Source organism: Anser anser (genome assembly GCF_964211835.1).
Source record: "Anser anser genome assembly, chromosome: Z".
Classification (NCBI taxonomy): Eukaryota; Metazoa; Chordata; class Aves; order Anseriformes; family Anatidae; genus Anser; species Anser anser.
Window position 1 is genome coordinate 21,857,467 of NC_139723.1, and position 6,965 is coordinate 21,864,431.

Consider the following 6,965-nt stretch of genomic DNA (forward strand, 5'->3'; position numbering starts at 1 on the left):
AATCTTAGAACACAATTAAATATAAAAGAATATTACCTTATGCATGATGGTTGAAATTATACCATTTGTGGCTGAGGGTATGATCATGAAATTCCTTATTTAATTACGACCTAAATTTATCCAACTATTTAAAATTAGAATCCAGCACTACATATTGATTTCCTATTGATGGATATCATCTATGCTCTAATAAAATTACATTCTTTCAAAAATCTACCAGCAGAGACCTTTATAATATATGACATGGTTTAAACATACTTTATTTTACGCCACAGATAATTTGCATTTCATCTCTCAGCCTCTTTCAAAGCCGCTGTAAATGATTTAGCTTGGCTTTTAGATTTCAGAGTCATTTCATTTCAATTTGGGCTCACTCTCGTATAATTCCTAGGTTTTGTTCAACCAAATGAAGACTACTGACACTTAGCATGTGGAATAACATGTCAAAAAAATGGGATGCTTAAATTCATGGTTTGTAGATTTTGTACAGATATAAAATAAAGTATTTTATTTATGCTAAAATCACAGTAAAATGTAAGTGAAACCTAATTGTAAAGTGCAAATTAGGCATAATTGTTTACCATGCACTTGTAGTTGAAATCCTGCTGTGTAATGCATGGCAGAACATTTCTAGGCTGTGTCAGAGCTCCAAAACAGAGTCCAAGATACTTTGGCTGTAACAAATCCCTTGATTGTTCATGAGCCAAATGAGGACAGCTTTTCAGATGAAGAAATGAGTCCTCTCTAATAGAAATGAAAAGAACAGTCCTAGAGAACATAGACTACATTAATTATGAAAACAACAAGCAAGTATTAAAATGTATATTAATTGTCACCCAGAAAAGAATTAAATAACAAAACTTTATTCTACACTATGATAGATCCAAAACGATTAATTTTGGTTTCCAGGGGAATGCCTATTTCCTATCAAACTTATTAGTCAGGTAAGCTTTCATCTAAAATACAGTCCACTTCAATGGAAGTCTTAATTCTAATTCCTGTAGAAAGCCTTCTAAACAACTAAAATGCCAAAATAATACATCAAGTAAGGCACCAAATTTTTTTCTAGCACCGTGACAAGCTGGTTGCAAAATGATGTCAAACCATTTTAAAAGCTGGGCTGCTAAAGAACATTTTAAGGTAAATGTTGGGATACAAAGGAATGAGTTTTTTTTTACTCCCTACACATCACTATTCAATATATCTTATGTGTTTTCCTTGAGCATATTACATTTCTTCAAATATCATTTTTTAAAACTGGCTTTAATGTCTAACTAAAAACATGTAATTTTTCACCAACTAAAAGAATATTTACATATGTTGAGCCCCTGATCCTGTTCTTATATTTGCATAAGCTACATTTAGACAAAATGAATCTCCCTTTAGAAAACAGAGAGCAATTCAACTGTATATTACCAATTTCAAATTCCACTCTTGGTTATGATCAGAGTTAATCTTGGCGTCTGTACATCTGACAGGGTGCGTAGTCCTGATTCTGGCCATTATCATGAGCTGTTTATATAGTAGTGTAACTGTCTTTCCAGTGCAACTGCTTATTTGTTTTATCAGTACAAGGAATATCAGCATTATGTATACTGATTTTTACATGGCACCCAGGTTCAAGGTAGAATAGTTAGGTGATGTATTTTATAGAGCATACAATATTTACAAAAAAAAAATCATATAGGACTATGAACTACAAGACTCTTAAGTTTTCTTTCACTTTTTCTTGGGCATGATTGTTTAGCCAGCCAAAATTTGGATAGTCTCTGACTTCAACAGTTGGAGAAGAGTAAAAGAAAATTTACTGACGTGGCTGCCACTTCACACTGCTCTTTTTTTGAGTGAAAGATTAGCTCTGTGATTGTTAAGACACCAAAATACTTTATCTCTTCCCATCTCTGTTTTATGCAAGCTTTCCAAGATACCTGAATCTTCAAGAACAGCCTGGTTCAGCGTACCAGACAGAAGTACTATATCATATATATTCTGTGTTTGTTTATGAGGTTATACAGAATATACATCAGTGTATTTAATGCAAATCTGACACTGAAGGACAGGCATTACTGAATTTATATCTGGCAACAGGTTGAACATCAATATTTTCTTCCTCATCCTCTTGATCACACTATGTTTTGTGCAACTGTGCAATTCCAGTGTTATGGAATTCTGTCAGAGGGAGGGGAATGGATTTGACACTGTTTTGCATTGCTTATAATTTTGAGTTTATGAGCAAATGCGTTTGCTTAATTGATGGTTTTACATCAACTTCCCTTGAACACTGAAACCATAAGTAGATCCACTGATTTGGTTAACCACAAAATCTTTTAAGAATGTCTTTCTCCCAAAATATTTTCATTGGTAGGGCTAAAGTTTATTTCTTTCTTTAATTTCAGCTGCAGACCTCATTGGTGCCCTGCTTATTTCATGTCTTGTCTGTCTGGCTTGCAGATTAGGACTGAGTTCTCCCCATTGAATTGGGAGCTATATTTTGTTATGGGTCATGGCATAATGTAACCTGACATATGTAAGGACAGGGGGACTCGTACTACAGCAGAAATATTGGTGTAAACTCCTATTCGTGGAAATAGTTAATATAAAAATGCTATATTTCTGTTGCCATATTTACTGCTACGCAGCCATGTATACATTTAAATAGCATAGGTGGAAAACTTATGCAAATGCTTACAGCCCCCTCCATCTTTTTTTTTTTTTTTTTTTTTTTAGTTAGGAGAGAAGGTTATTGCTACATATTTAACTAAATCAGAGCTTCTGTCTAGGTATCTGAAGATGAAGCTTTTCAGTATCCTGAACAGGTGCAAGGCACTGAATGAAAAGCCTGTGCTCTTGCTTCACTGATGTCACTGAACACTGTGGGGCAGACAGTAAGAGTGTTGGCCCAATTAATTTTTTCATTATGTGTCTCCTATTTTTACCTTGTCCTGGGTAAAACATTCTCAGTTTTGAGAACTTTATCTAACCTAACTTAATGCCCATTAACACATATTTCTAATAACTGTTTGGTCATTGAGAAAAAGCACATGTAAACAAATAAACAAGCATTTTGGTGGACTGCAGGGAAGGGGCAGGAAAGGTGTTAAGGTAAACACTAACCCATATCCCCATCTCAGTTCTTCCAGAGGGAGGGCAGACAGCACTGAAAGCTGGAGTCAAGTGTGATACGCTTCCTGAGTGCATCTCACTGCACATCAGTCTTTTTCTGCTGCTCGTTCCCTTTATACCTGTTTGCCCCCACTACAGCACAGACATCCACAGGTCGCAGGCCCTCAGGGTGTGCCTGCCCCCATGTGGGTGCCCCATGGCTGCAGTCCTCCCTTGGCATGGAGGTCCTCCTTCCGAGAGTGTGTCTCCAGCTGCCTTTTCAACACCGTGCCTCCAGCCACGTATCTCCCTGTGTTTCTTCCCCTCACAGCTGTGGCCATTCAACAGCTTCAGGAGGCAGTGGTAATGTTTGCTGTGGTGCCAGAGCCATGTTGCCACCCGGGTGTGCCAGGCACTAATAGGAGACCTTCTGTATACCACTCTCCTGGCGATGGAAAGTAATTCTGAAATTCTGAGGATTTCAGGGGAAGAAGGGTAATGAAATTTTTTTTGGCCTCAAAGGTTAAAGCTGCGGTAAGGCCTGACATGAAAGCTTTTCCTTCTCCTTCCTGGAGCAGATACAAGGTGAGCAGATGCCAGGTTAAGCTTCACCCTGGTGACAACCCCTTCAGCCAAAGATGGTCCAAGAAAAACCACTCTGTGCAGAGGTGAGTGCAAGTTTGCTCTCCAAACCCACAGTAGAGTGTGGGCTTTTCTCCCTACGAACTGGCTGGAGGCCATCAGGCTGCTTCAGATAAGGATTTGTTAACATACTTCCAGTGAAAAACAGGTTCAGACCCGTGTCCTCTCAGTCACAGCTCTGTCATTTCAGGACTTTTCACCCTATGCCGTTCTTTTCCAGTTAAAGGATTTCTTTTCTACTTTGGGCTCTTTCTTGTCCTGTGATTATCCAAAGAACATGAAGCTGCACCCAGTCCTAAAAGGTCTGCTTGTCCTCATGGCCAGATGTCTATTGCATTCCTGCTACTTCATATAGACTGTCCTCCTGACTGTCATCAGCATAGGTGTTTTGTTGTTGTTGTTTTTTGTTTGTTTTTACTATTTGTATTTTAAGGGTGGTCAATTGTTATTATTTATTATTGCAGTATCTTTATATTTCTTGCTATGCCTTCTCACCTGTGTATGCACGAGCCAATGGGCTGTATATCATCTAGGGCATTCTCTTTACAAGTACCTTTTGCTTAGTGACAGATACAGTTTTAACTTAACAGTACCTTCCAAAAGTGTTTAGTGAATTACTCTGCCAATAATGCTAACTACGGATTAAACGCATGTGCCTTTGCTTTTGTGTTTTACCTACACTCAATAACCTGTGTCACTGGAAGAAGTAATGTTTTCCCATTTCATTAGTGTAATTTTTTATTATTTTTCATTAATTTGATAACAGAAAAGGAGTAGTAACTAGAGTGGGTTAAATATATTAAAAATGTTGTTTAATGGATTTTTATACAAATATTTTTAATTGCACTAATTACTGAGATACTTTTTCTTATTAACCTCTGTTTTGATATAAATACCGAATTATTCATGTGTGAACAAAAGTATTCACTTTGTATACTAATTACTGGTTTTGACTTATTCTTTTCTTGCTCTCAGAAGTTTCAGGCATCCAGTCAGGATACTGAAACAATGCTTAAATACTCAGGTAATTAATCACAGACCACAAATAATGAACAACAAGTAAAGTGAACGGTGTCTAAATAATCCATTGATTTAAAATAGTCTATCCAAACTATTCATCCAGTCCTTACAAATAAGGTACACATAAAAATCAGGCCTGTGTCACAACAAATTTGAGTAAGATAAAGGGCTGCGTTTTTCAGCTCATTTATTTGCAAAGAATGACATATGCAGATATAATGCAAACCTTGTCAAAAAGGATTAGTTTAATAAATTCTCTCACTTCTGAAAAACATATAAAACAGAGATTCTCTTGTGATTGCTGAAAACCATATTTACATGTTGTTATTACCAAACACCTCATGTGCCTAAAAATCCTAAAAAAAAGTCTATGAGGTAGCAAATCCATCAATTAGTGTATACTAAGCTCCACATACATTCAAAATACAATAGCTTTGTGTGAGGTGGGTACTGCTTATATCTAAGATCATGAGAATAACTGACTTTTCACTGAGATATCCAAATGAAAAACATTATTGCTTTTTTCTTCTTTGCTCTTAAAAGCCTAGATGGGGATGGTGGTGGGTGGGTAGGGGTGTCTTTCTTTTCCATTTCTGGACCATTTAAATCCTTGTTCTAATGCTGGATAAATAACCCATGACATTTTCTTATTTCTTATTTTCATTGCTTATATATATATATATATAATAAGCATTGCTTATATACATGTATTTTTTTTTAATGTAAAATTAGTTACACTTTCCAGAGAAAAAGAATACTAAAAGTATTCATACTGTCAATATAAAGCATTTATATTCATATTGTGTCTTCATTTTTCCCTGGCCAATACTCCTTTCAGAATTTGGTTCAAATTCACAGGCATGTTTCTGAATACCAGATGTTTCAGATGATCCAGAACTGTATTTCTGGTGAAAATAATATTTACTCAAGGAACATTCCCTAAGTCTGTACATAGATTTGTGCATATTTAATTCGAAAATGTAATATCATAGATAGCTTCTTATTAGCTATTTTACATACTTATCTTTTTTCCAGCTTTTTAGCTAAAAATAGTATTTATTATTTTCGCTATGAGTTCTTATGCTGTAATAGTGTCTCACCCAAGGGGTAACTGAACATCAAGTGCTTGTGTTATGTGTATATGTAAAGGACGACTTACACGGTTGTATGGCAGTCAAAAATCCAATACTCTACCAATCTGTTCATCTACAGTCATAGCTTTACTTCTGGTATGAAAGGAATTATTATGTGTGTGATATGACCATTTTACCAAATTCTCAGTTTATCTCATCTCCATAATACAAGTGTAAATCAGGTCTTGGGTATTCTAGAATAAATGTGAATCTCTGTTTTCAGTTTTCCTTTGTCTTCAAAATGCTTTCACTCCAGGAATAATACTTTTACACTTAATAAAATTGCTCATTGCAAGTGCATTGACTCATCAAGCTTTAAGTTAAGAGAGGGAACAATAACATTAATTCAACAACTCTAATGCTTAAGATGACAAGTACCGTTTTTTTCATAAGCTGTGTATCTCTCAATAATTTAATAGCACATAAAACAACCCCCACAGATATATGTGCACATGCTCCCAGACCAGAACAGCACTTCTGCATGGGCTTAATTATAACCATGTGAGTGGTACCTTTGATTTGAATAGGACTACTCGCATACTTAAATTTAAGCATCTGTTTAAGTACTGTGTTTAAGACTGCAGTCATAGAAGTGAGGATAAAACCCACAGAGTTTCACTCAGTCTCTACTAAAGCTTGTAAGACTCTTGCCACTGCCTATGGTGAGATTGGATCAGATCCAGCCATGGATGAAGTGCTCAGCATGAGAAAGCCACTGAAATGTGCAAAGCAGTTGTAACTAAAAACATATCTGAAGGGAAAGGACATTTTCTGACATGTAAGCATGAGATTGTGCTGAATCTGTGACACTGAAAGGCTATTATCTATATTTGTGTATTATCTGAGGAAGAAGCTAGCAGCCATCATAGGAGTGAGGCCTCCAAGGTTATGCGGGAGAGAGAAAACAAAAAAACAAGGCTGTGCATTGCATTTAGGGAGTAAAAATAACAAGAGAAAGCCACTTTTCTTTAAATCACTCTGCATCAAGTATATGTTTGAGGTGTTTTGTTTTCTTTTCTTTTTCTGCCAGTTGAGTGATTTTTAAGGTATTGCTGAATACTGAATAAT

At 36.0% G+C, this 6,965-nt stretch overlaps 1 long non-coding RNA gene across 1 annotated transcript; it reads left to right on the forward strand.

Moving 5' to 3' along the window:
* The first annotated feature begins 2,940 nt into the window (after positions 1–2,940).
* On the forward strand, positions 2,941–6,320 carry LOC310889925. The gene is made up of 3 exons (XR_014576918.1): positions 2,941–3,597; positions 3,681–3,770; positions 3,965–6,320. It is a non-coding gene; the product is annotated as an uncharacterized lncRNA (long non-coding RNA).
* Positions 6,321–6,965: the final 645 nt, after the last annotated feature.